The sequence below is a fragment of the Mytilus galloprovincialis genome, chromosome 5 (assembly GCF_965363235.1).
Source record: "Mytilus galloprovincialis chromosome 5, xbMytGall1.hap1.1, whole genome shotgun sequence".
In the NCBI taxonomy this organism is placed as follows: Eukaryota; Metazoa; Mollusca; class Bivalvia; order Mytilida; family Mytilidae; genus Mytilus; species Mytilus galloprovincialis.
In genome coordinates, this window is record NC_134842.1 from 78413206 (window position 1) to 78426963 (window position 13758).

Sequence of the window (13758 nt, forward strand, 5' to 3'; positions counted from 1 at the left end):
TGTTTTAGTTACTCCCTATATACTATCGATTCCAAAATTGAAATAAATGTCAAGAACTTAAAAGTTAGTAAACAAGAATGTGTCCCAAGTATACAGATGCCCCACTCGCATAATCATTTTCCATGTTCAATGGACCGTGAAATTGTATAAAAATCTTATTTGGCTGAAAATTAGAAAGATCATATTATAAGGAACATATGTACTGAGTTTCAAGTGGATTGGACTTCAGCTTCATTAAAAACTACCTTGACCAAAAACTTTAACTTGAAACTTGCACTATCATTTTCCATGTTCAATGGACCATGAAATTGGGGTCAAAAGTCTAATTTGGCTTTAAAATTAGAAAGATTATATCATAAGGAACATGTGTACTAAGTTTTAAGTTGTTTGGACTTCAGCTTCATCAAAAACTACTTTGACCAAAAATTTTAACCTGAAGCGGGACGAACGGACAGACAAATGGACAGACGGTACAACAGACGGACGGACTTACAGACCAGAAAACATAATGCCACTCTACTATCGTAGGTGGGGCCCCAACATTGTCTTTTATAAGCATGATAAGGGGTCAGCCAATGCTTTCTGTCATATTGGCATTCTCATATAATACTAATCATTTTTTAGGATAACAATTTCTATTTATCTCTTAAAGTTTTCAAGATAAGAGGCAACTATTCTGAAATTCTAAATAAATTTGTCTTTAAAGGGCAAAAACTCCCATAAGCAATTATCTAATAGCTACGGTCATGTATGAATTTTTGTTGACCTTGAATATCTGATAATTTTTGCTGTTCACAGTATCTACTTTTCTGTTTTTTTTCAAGATTATGGACAAACACTGGTGAATAAGTTTTCAGACATATAATTCTTTTGTATATATATATATATATATAGGCCTTTTATTGTTGATAATTTTTGTTGTTTAAAAATTCTTCTCATCTAACATGTATAATTATCTATAATAGTGTTCAAGATAAAAGGCAAAAATTTACAAATAATTCAAAAATTAAATTTGAAGGGCAATAACTCCTGTAAGGAGTCACCTAGGGGTTTGAATCTCATTGGTTTTTTTTGTAGGTCTTATATATCTAATTATTTTTGCTGTTTGCAATTTCTACTTTTCTAATATAGTCATGATAATTTTTCAAATAGAAGGCAGAAAGGAGTAGGTTCAGTAAGACCCTTTTTTGGCCCCAAAATATAGCAGTTTTACAAAATTGTGAAAATGTAATCTTTTAGCTATTTACTGGAAAGTAGAATGCTTCTGCTTCATAAATATGGGCTGTTTTTGACAATACAATGCACAAATATCGGGTACTAGCATCATAAAGTCATGCTAAATTACTGAAATCTTCACAATTTTAGCATTTTAGCTAAATTTTAGATGGTTTCCGTCTTATATGAAAGTGGCCGCATTCGTGTTCATTCATAATATTGAAATCTAAGTTGTATTTGATGATAATACATAACATATATAAAGGTTGAGGATGAACACGGATGCGGCCACTTTCATTTTTGACAAAAACCATCTGAAAAGTGACGTTTTTTGGCATATTTGGTATTTTTTTCATATTTAAGCTTGAATCGGAGCGCTTTAAATGACTAAATAAGTCAAAATCTTTCACATACACGAATTGAATCAATTTAAATAGACACTTAAGTGTTTAAAAAGTGTCCAAGATCTTTCTTTAGATGAACCTGAAATTTGAGGCCAAAATCGGCCCTTACCGGACCTACTTCTTTTAAAATAAGATTAATAAAAGAACAGAGTTCCAATGTGCCCCGCTTGGCACATATTTTATATTTCCAAGGGGCATAACTCTTTTAAAAAAGTCGATTGTCAACCATTATGGTACTTGTCTGAAATATTGCTGATATTAACCTATAGTATAAGTTTTACTTGAAGATGATATTTTATATTTTGAAAGTATTATGAATCATTCTCCAAATGATGAGGTTCAAAAATCTTTATTTGAAAAAAAAACTTGAACTAGAAAATTGTAGACAAAAGAAAGTTGAAGGCTTGCTGATTAGATCCCGAGCTAACTGGCATGAGAATGGTGAAAAGTGTACAAATTATTTTTCTAAATTAGAAAAGAAAAATTTTATTTAGAAAACCATAACAGAACTTATTGATGATGAAGGTCAGCATATTTCAGAGCAATCAAAAATTCTGATGGAACAACAAAATTTCTATAAAAATTTGTACTCAAGCAAAAAATTAGATTGCAATGATACATCATTTTTTAATCATAACATTAAGCTTACAGAAGAACAAAGTGATCTTTGTGAAGGAAATTTAACTTTTAAAGAATGTGCTGAATCTCGAAAATTTATGACCAATGGTAAAAGTCCTGGTTCTGATGGGTATTCTGTAGATTTTTATGAATGTTTTTGGAAAGATATTGGCCCTTTTGTCTTTCGATCTCTTCACTTTGGATATGCGGGGGGTAAATTTTCTGATTTTCAGTATCAAAGTATAATAACTTGCATTCCTAAAGAGGGAAAAGACAGACAGTATATTAGTAACTGGCGTCCTAATAGTCTTTTGAATACTGATATGAAAATAGTTTATGCTGTTATAGCTAATAGACTTAAACCCATTTTACCATTTATCATAAGTGACACACAAAAAGGTTTCATTAAAGACAGATTTATGGGTGAGAACACCCGCCTTTTATATGATTTGATGCACTATCTTGAGGAAAATAATAAGACAGGTCTTTTATTACTTGTTGATTTTGAAAAGGCATTTGATTCCTTGGAATGGTTATTTTTTAAAAATACTTTGAAAAGCTTTAATTTTGGGCCTTCTTTTTGCAGATGGTTTGAAACTTTATACTCAGGGGCTTCAAGTTGTGTTATAAATAATGGACACATGTCTAAGTTTTTTCATTTAGAAAGAGGTTGCAGACAAGGAGATCCTCTTTCTCCCTATTTATTTATTATTGGGGTTGAATTATTATCTTTGAAATTAAAAGGTAATCCTGACATAAGGGGAATTACTATCAATGATAATGAATCACTTTTAAGCATGTACGCAGATGACACATTCCTTATGTTAGATGGAAGGGAAATATCGTTGAGGGAAACACTTTCATGCTTTGAATCTTTTTATAAAATTTCAGGTTTGAAAATAAATGCTTCAAAGACAAAAGCACTATGGGTTGGAAGTAAAAAATATTCTGATCTTATTTTATGTCCCGACTTAAAACTTCATTGGTCACATTCAAATTTTAAACTTTTGGGGATTGAATTTTCTTTAGATTTAAGCTGCATCACAGAAATTAATTTTGCTAAGAAAATTAAAGAGGTCTCTGCAATTCTGAAGAGCTGGCAACATCGAAAACTTACAATATTAGGAAAAATTACAGTAATTAAATCACTTGCTCTTTCAAAATTGGTCCATTTATTGACTGCATTACCAAGTCTATCACACTCCAGGTTAACAGAGCTCACTTCATTATTTTATGATTTCATATGGAATGGAAAACCAGACAGAATTAAGCGAAACACACTTGTTGGTGATATTTCACAAGGTGGACTTAATATGGTACATCTTCATTCATTTAATATCTATTTGAAAATTAGTTGGATAAAAAGACTGCTGGCAAACCCTAGCGGTGGCTGGCAGCAGTTGTTACTGGCAGACCTTATGCAGTATGGGGGTGAAAGGGTTTTAAATCTTCAGAAAGAAAAGCTGATTGAGATTGCTAAAATATGTAAAAATTCATTCTGGAAGGATGTTTTACTATGCTTTTCCGCTGCAAAACCTATTACTGAGATTTCTGTCAGTGACATTTTATCCTTAGATATTTTGAACTTTTCTTCTTTGGATGATTTCCCATATTACATTCAATGGGAAAAGGGGAATGTGCAGTCAGTAAGTGACCTTATTAATCGTGAAAATATGATTTTTTATAAATTTGAGCAATTTCAAGAAAAAATACAAACCAACAATTTTATTAAATATTATGGTTTGATATCAAAAATCCCTAACGCTATGAAAAAATACCTTAAAGAATTCTGTCTAAATCAAGATTTAGATAAGTCTAACACTGGTGATACTTTCTTAAAAAAAAATCAGGTGTAATGTGAAAGCCAAATTTGTATATAAAAACTTAGTAGATGAAGTTATTCAACTACCAACAATTAAATTTTTGAAATGGGCAGAGCTGTTAGTTATTGATACTACAAAATGGTCAGAGTATTTCATGATAACAAAAAAGTCTTGTAGAGATGCTTATTTAAAAACCTTTCAATATAAATTTTTGCATAGAATTATAGCAACTAATACCTTTTTGTACAAAATCAAATTAAAAGATACCAAGTTATGTACTTTTTGTAAACTTGGAGAAGAAACCATTGAACATCTGTTTTTTGAATGCCCAATAACTTTTCAATTGTGGCAGTCTTTTTCCAATATTGTGAAACTTTGTTTTGTAAATTTTGATCTCAACAAAGAGAATGTGTTTCTTGGTTGCAAACATGAGAGTTTATTATTGAATCTGCTAATCATAATTACAAAGAATTATATATACAAATGTAAATTAAATGAAACAAAACAAAATATGATTGAGTTAAAGAATAAAATAAAGAAATACCAATTTCTTGAAAATCATATTGCAAAGAAAAATGATAAAGTCCAAGTTTGTGAAAAATTTTGGTCTCCTTTACATGTAATATTTAACTAAGTGTTGTTTTCATATTATCTATGTTTAGTTTAGAGAAAAGAAATAATTTATAAATTGTGAGCAAATTTATTTCTTTAAAAAAATTGTATTAAAAAGAAAGTCATGATACATATTGTAACAAAACAGATGAGTGAAAGTATTAGTGTTGTATGTGAGTAAGTCAGAGAGAGAGAGGAGAAAAAATCAAATACAATTTATATGTAACCTAAAATATTTTTATTGTTAAACATTAATTAGTCAGAGATTCTTTTTGTATATTGCTATTTTTTTTTTTTTTTTTTTTTTTTTTTTTTTTTCTTCTTATATATTCTGTATTTACCCCTTGATACCATTGTCAGGTGGTAGTGTAATGGGGTGTGTAAAATTCTGACTATTGAAAAAAAAAAAAAAAGATAAAAAAAAAAAAAAAAAAAAAAAAAAAGTTTTATAAAAATCTAGCAAAATTGTACGTGTGAGAGCACTAGCGAGGCCATTTTCCATAAATGTAATATTTACAAGGGGCATAACTTAAAAAAAAAAGTAGATCAACCACCATTATAGAACTTGTCCAAGATATTGTATAAGTTTTATAACTAGAGGCTCTAAAGAGCCTGTGTCGCTCACCTTGGTCTATGTGCATACATTGTATTCAACAACATGAACAAAGGACACGCTCCAACACTGTAGACGGGAATAGAATTCATGACAAAAATCTGTTTTGTTGATCTTGTATTGCGGACAATTTAGCCAATTTAGTCAGTGATATTGTTGGCTTTTTTCAAAACTACCTCTACCCTTTTTTATTGGGAAAATATGCATCATTTTTATCAAATTGGGAAATTTACAATTGTATAATAAATTATGAATTTGACTGGAAGTTCAATTTGCAGACCCCCTTTCAAGAGGTAAACTCTCATTTGAAATATAAAGACCCCTTATTGTCAGTGATGATACATAAATAGACCCTAAAATCTGTACATACACATGTATATATAGTCATTTTAGACATGAAATTTTTTTAAATGAATGTTTTTCAGTTTGTATCCATGTTCAATTACTACTGTTTGGGAAAAAAGGTGTATTTTTGGGAATAATTTTAAGCCATTTTTTTTCCAAATTGGGATTTTTCTCCAGGGGAAAAGGCCTTTATTCTCCGGTTATTTAAGGCAAACAATATTACTGTTAGTATCTCTATCTTCTTTAGTTTTTGCTCAAAACACAAAAAGAGGAAAAAAATCCTCATTTAAGGGCAATCACTCCTATTGATAAAGAGCAGGGATGATTCCAGGTGTTTTCAAATGGGTCCCTTGAACATCAAGTTGGGAATATTTCTTCTAATTGGGGAATTTTTCAAGCATAAAATCTAAGACGAAATAACATTATTTTCCTGAAAAACGGAAAATGTATATTATTAAGTTTAAAGGGAAATTCCGCGATTTTTTACTTATCATCTAATTATGTTCATCTTAACATAAAAAACACATTTGCAAAGTTTTAAATTTATATTCCTTCTAATAACGGAGAAAATCAAGTATTTGTAACTTTTTTGGTTGAATTCTCGAGTGGGTCGTGACGTATTAGCCCGATTTATTGAATTCTGGGAAAAAATAAAATCTGTTTAACTCTTATAGCTTATCGACAATATACGTAATTAAAAGCGCACAGCTGACGAATGGTAGAAGTTATGAACCACAATATAAGAATGAACGAAAATGAATATGCATATACCGTTTTGTATTGATTGAATTAAACTCCTATAAAATTATCTCTAGTAAATGTTTTTGAATAAATTTAATTAATTATTGTTGAGATTTTTTTCATAAAATATTTATTGAACATTTTTACTGATATTGAACTGAAAATATTTCAGTTCTATTTACCGTTATTGTTTTGATAATCATTTCAATGCAACTAATGTGTGAGCAGAGTGTGTATATTATTTTGTAAAGGTCACTGTATATTTCTCGGCTTGAGGTCAATTCGTTTACCTTGTAGCTATTTAGCCGCAGGTGTGAGTTCAAGCGTACACAGGTATAAATGTTGTTATTTGGAAAGGATAAACAGAAAGGATTAGAAAGAGTATGCTGTCACGATGTTAATACACTAAGATTTAATACACGATGAGAATAAAGATACAATAATTAAATTGTGTAAATTAATTGAAAATAAAATTCAGATCCGTAATTCCGAAAGTGTATAAAAATAAAAGGAAACAATAATTATTTTTGATTACTTTCTTAGCGGCAATTGGCGTAAAGATTCAAATATGAAGCAAACAATAGTAGTTTTAATCTTTTATAAAAAAAACTAAATGCAATATTACCCAATTTGATATACCATTGTACATCTGTTTGATATCATTGACTTTACCGGAATTTCTTAACTTGTATTCAAATCTGGCTGTGTTTAAATGCTAATAAAACTATTGCAATTTTAAAGTTTTTAATTGACAAAAAAATACAACATACAACATGCATGATTTTTTTTAGTTTCTTTTTAACATTTTATTCTTACATAATTAAATTCATTTGACAATCATTTACACGAACTTTTTGTGAAAAGAATATCAATTATCTAAGCTAAGGCATTATTTCTTTTGAGGATTTTTGAGGATTTTTTTTTAAATTCTATGATAATATTTGTGCAATGTTGAACATGATAGCCGTCATTAATCCAAATAAGTAACACAGTAGTTGTAATAAAAGTTATATTTTAGTCATGCATAACTGATATTGACGAGTTTATAATAGTTCGTCCATACATCGTTGTTCTTGAAACAATCATTATTAGTATACATGTAAGTTTCCTGACGTATAAGAGCCATTGAGGATGAGCTCCAGAGAAATCAGACTAGTGGCGTTTCGTTCGTTTGTTTGTTGGGAAAGGAGAGGAAATGCAACCACTTGTACAGATAAACGACAGAATTACCATACAAGCATTTATAGTCAACACAATCAGAAAGAGTTCCCATCGTTAGACGGGGAATATGAAGGCTTCCAAGAATGAACAAGTGACATGTCTAACTCTGAACAGTTAGAAAACAGACTATCGACATCGACCGCTTGTTCTTAATATTTGAAACTGTATGCATATATATACGTATACGTTTATGATATATATAGTGAAGAGTTCTTGCGTCTGACAAAAACTAAATTCCTTCATGGTTATATATTGCCATACGTTTATATTGGTTTGTAAGGTGATTACTCACAATCGTTATTTGAAAATCCTGTTTGTGAGATGTAGATTCATTTCAATACAGAAATTTCGTCTATATATTTCACAAGTGTATAACACGAAGAAGCTCTGAAGGTCCATTACTCCCATTTTGTTTGGGTGTGAACCATCGATGTTTACAGCAATATCACAGAATAAGATGATGATGGTAGAAAGAACTATGGGCGTCATGTGGCAAATATTACATGCATATCGGACAATGAGTTGTCAATCTGTATGAAAAGATTTCCAATACAACCATATTATTGAGAAGGAATGTTTACATGCTATACTCTCGCACTAGTATTACAGGGTTGTTGTGGCGTTCACCTTAGACACACATCTTTTTAACGATGTTTAAAAAAATGACAGAACCAATTTAATGTCATATTTCCCTGTTTTTTAAATATAACTAAAAGTCTTTTATCTGACAAGAATACCCCTATTTAGCGAACAAGTAATTTATTCTTTTTTCTGTTATTGAATACCAAGAAAGAAAATAAATCCCGAAATTAATTTGAAACTTTGATACTCAAAAGTTTCCCAACAAAATATTCACATTCCCTGGGGATAATTAGTGTTCGTCCAGTGGCATATATAACAATTGTGATGACGAATTACTTCCTTTGTTCGAGAACAATCTTATTGAAATATAAATCAGTGATTTTACTAGGTCCACAGCTTCAATGAACCAAAGCAAAAGTTATACATCGACCTGTATTTAAATCAAATTGGTTCTCTTCTTCTTCTGGTATACAATAGTCTATCTACATTCGATGATTACATACTGTTGGCATACGTGGACTAGTCTATTTACAACACTTTTATCCCTATTTATTCAAAATATATGTTTTTTTCTTATGTTCAATGTATACATGTATATATTTTAAATTGCGCTATAGTTCCGTAACTTTCTATCCAGTCGTATAAACGAATCGTCGGCAAGTGCGTACATTTTTTTAAATCAATATTTCTGGTCTGTTCCAATCTGTCCTTCACTATTGACAATGACTATATATTACATTTTCCCAAATTCACCCTTGGAAAAAATATTTAAATAGATTTTAATTTCATCAAATCTTATTTTTTGGGTATTATTTATATGTTTATGAATTATATTCTTTACACCAGAAATGTTATTTATAAACAAGCGTATGAGTTTAGTAATGACAAGTAAGACAGAGTTGTATATTATTCATCTGATAGTTTAAAATGGAAAGTTATAAGTTATAAGTTATCAGCCGTGTACACTGATCAATACCTGCAGAAGTGAAACGATGCATGAACTTGCAAGCCCGACAGGAAATCGCTTGAATACCTGGACGTGTCACCTCACACCCCTCACAATACCTTTGGAAGTAATACATTTAGCCATGCTGGTGATCAGATGAGGGAAGATCAAAATATATTTGTTTATTACTTTAAAGAATTATGAACAAATTAGATTTTCGAAAACAATTTTCACGGAACACTTATTTATGATTTCAACTTTGACTTTTCACCTAATTCCAATATCAACAGTTTAAAAACAACAGACCATGGTAATTTAAAAAAAGTAAGAATATTTTTCGTATCAAGTTAGTTAGTCGGATAAAACAACCGTACGATTGACAAGATATCGACACGCAATTACGACTACATCGGTTACTGTAGTTTTGTTTCTTTGTGGTTTATAGACATATCGTTTTTATTAATCGGGAAAGAAGACAAAATGGCGGATCGCAGAGAATTGATACTCTAAATTTAAAATCGATGGTGATCGCTTATCTAGCGGAATAAAACTTTAATATCTATGAATTTGAGCATTTTTATACAGAATGAACATAATATCAATTTTTGATTTTTTTGCGAAGTTTCCCTTTAACCTGTACACTGATGTTCATGTAAGTTGTAACATTTTGAATAATTCTGGATGGGCTACTGTTATTACATGAATATAATTGAACATGATGCACTAGTCTATCATCTTAGCTATAGTTACCTAGGCCTATTACAAAAACATATATTTCAGCTAACATAAAGCACTGAAAAAATCATTCATCGGGTATTTTTTCAACAGCAGGTCATCTCTATAAATTTACCTTAATTCAAATGGATTTCAAATTGAACTGGTCAATTGTCGAATTCAGAAAAGCAATTACAAAAGTCCATATACTTAATTGATAAGATATCTAAAGCATTGAATAAGTGTTCTTTAAAATTATTTGGATCATCTTCAAAACTTTTGAAACAGTTCAATAATGATATCGTATTTCATGAATGGTCTATCATCAACATTATTTTCAAAAAATGCTCAAACTTTTGTCTTTTGAGGAAATAATTTCTTTTACAAAACAAGTTTTCATCATATTATATAACCGGCTCTGCTGGACGATCTGCTTTTACGAGATCGGCGTCCATTAAACCTTATCCATCAATGTTATATCAAAATTTGAATTTGCTCTCTGCCGAGGTCTGCTTTGACACCCATTTTTATCAACCTGCTGGGCGATCTGCTTTTACAAGATCCAATACTCCCATAACATATTAATCAATTGTATTCGGCTGCTAAAATTGTTTCCCACATGTTGACATAATTAAATCGTTGTTACTAAGATGCGATCGTAAACAGCATTCTTTTTCCGGATTTTAAAACGTTTTGACAACAAACTATGAAAAATTATAGTTGCCTTAATCGGTTACAGAAACTTTTCCGGAAATATCTATTTTATTTTATTTTCCTGAATTGGGAATTCATTTTCATATACATTTTTTTGGGGCCGCTGGCCAATTTAAGGGCCTAAACTATATAGTGGAATCATCTCTGAAGAGTGACAGTCTACTAAACTATATCAGCACCATTTGACCTGTTAGTAGATCGTGACTCGCTGATCATTTTTGTGATTTAAAGTGTATCTTTATCTATTATAATTTTCTATCATACATTTTATATGGCAAAAGCAAAAAAAAAAGAAGGTGAAAATCGTTTTTAAAGGGCAATAACTCCAATAAGGAGTCGTCTGACCATTGCCTCCCTATTGTCTTACTTGTAGATGATGTTTGGCTGATCATTTTTGCCTAGCTTACTTTCTATCTGTCTATTATAATTTTAAGATATAAGGCAAAAATGCAAAAAAATGGTCAAAATCATCATCAAAGGACAATAACCATGATAACTCTAATAAATAGTCGATTGACGATTTCGACCATGTTGACATTTTAGTCAGTCAGAGCTCAGACATAAATAAGTCTGAATCTGCTTTTGACTCATAGAGGTCTAAATTTGTAAGTTTAAGGATAAGTCTCCCTTTAATGCAAAACAAAATACGACTTAAATAAATCAAATACTGTTAAGCAAGAAATAATTGACCAGAATCAAAAAGTTGCAAATGTCGACTCCTACAAGTCGATAAGTTATCAAAATTGGTTAACTTCAAGACCCACGCATATTTATAAAAAGGTCATGCATCTAAATCAATTAATGACAACATTGAAAGACGATGCTTTGTCTTCTATAGAAAAATATGAATGAGAGTGTAAAAAAATCGGAGATAATGTTAATTAATCTTACAAAACAACCACCTGGAACCACACTAAATGAGGTAAAACATCTGTGTTTAGTAAGGATGTTCAATTAAATAATTAAATATAGATAGCTCAAGTCCTTGTGAACTCTCAGACAGGTTTTTGCTGTCATAGGTGGTGTACTTTGGCCACCAAGTAAAATTAAGTTTTTTCATCAACATAAATAGACCTAAACAAGTCTGTCATTTTCTGACTTAAATAAGTCTTAAATTGAAAACACATTTTATAATAAATACATGTTTTGACTTCTTTAAGCCAAAAAAAAAATGAACTTGTTTATAAATGTCTGAGCTCTGACTGTTAGTAGAACCTGTCTTGCTGATCATTTTAAAATTCTCTGTATCTATTACAGTTTTCAAGATTGTGGGCAAAAATGAAACAAAATAGTAAAATTTGTCATTTAAGGGTAATAACCCCTATAAGTCATTTGACAGTTTTGACCTGTTTGGACAATTGCAATTGGTAGAGCTCAACACTCAAAAATGTTTTGCACTTGTCAGATTTTCTCTCTTTATAATGGTTTTCAAAATAATAGACAAAACTTGCATTGTACCCCCTTTGTTCTATTTTTAGCCATGTTGGCCATGTTGGTTGGCAGGCGGGGTCATCGGACATATTTTTGACACTAGATACCCCAATGATGATTGTGGCCAAATTTTGGCTAAATGACGGACGACGAATGCCATGTGATGAGAAAATCTCACTTAGTTCGAGCTAAAAAGCTGGCAAGAATTGAACCCGTGAGAGCGCTTACTAGGTCATTTTCCATATATTTAATATTTCCAAGGGGCAAAACTCTTTTAAAAAAAGTCGATCGTCCACCATTATAGAACTTGTCCGAGATATTGCTGATATTAACCTATAGTATAAGTTTTATAAAAATCTGTCAAGAATTGTACCTAACAAGACCATACATAAGAACACAGGCATGGACAGACACACTGACAGACTGACGCCCAGTATTTCCATGTTCCCCGCAACACGTAGGACTAAAATATCATAATTAAAATGCACACACATCGACGGCACTAGGCTGATGATTCTGAAAGTTGATTTTTGCGCTATATATATGGTACTGAACTAAATGTATGTAATACATATAGGTATTTTTCAAAAATTTATAAAAAGTACCTATAGCTGTGAAATAGACATATAAACATAAGATATTAGTAGGTTACACTCTGTAACGAATAACAAACTTGATACAGGAAGAAATGTCAATTATAACTATATATGTCAAGGGCAACTTTCAAATTAGAGATACAACCTGTTTCAGTATGCATATTGAGGACAGAGGGACGCTGAATGGAGATGATCTACAGAAGACAGCTTTTGACAAGAAATTAGATTTGTGATATACATGATACACTGCATGTATATGTATTTTGACATTCTTTATTTCAAGAATAATATTTTGTACTCTTGAGATTATTATTACCTCTTGGAATGCAAATACACATACCGGTAGTCGATAAGATATAATTAGAGCACTCAAATTCAAGCTATTAACAATTTCATTTAACCTAGTTGACCAGTGGTAGATCTAATGAACCTGTCAGTGATATTTACCTAAGTACTGCTAAGCCTACAAAATCCAAACTATTTAAAAGTGTTGATAATGACACCTTCTTTTCTTGAAGTTATTTTATATAAATCTGGATAATTTCATTTCTTAGATTAATTAAATGTCCATAGCATATATCTTTTTATCTTGTTTTTGTCCAATTCTGTAATTTCATACAACATTTTTTGTACTATTAGAGTTGAGATTTTTGACATCATGCATTCCGTCACCACAGTTAAGCTAAAGTAACCTAAACCGAAACTAGAACTGCATGTACTGACTGTAAAAACAACAGAATCCCTATACATTATAACCTAAGATCCCGAGCCAAAGTTTTGTTGAAGTTAATGCAGTAATTTAAGAGAAGATCTTTTAATAAACAGCTCCGCCATGAGCGCATGATACACCCGTCTAATTTTTTACAAATAAATTTCAATAACTTCTGAATGTCATTTGTGAAAAACTAAAGGGAGGTTGTCTGAATTGATATAAACCGGTCACTAAAGTTTAATGAAAACAGCTCAAAGCACTTTAAAGGTATCCAAAGAGAAACATAACGGGATCCATCAGGATCCCAATGAAATCCCGGTGAAATTGACCGTGTGCTTTTTTTTCAATTGTACTGAACAGTCTGACCCTAGAAAATACTGTCATAAATATGCGGCCACTAATTTATCCGCATGCACCCTGTGCCGATTAATTAAGTTTTCTTTTCATATATTCAGTAAAAACTGGCCTGTA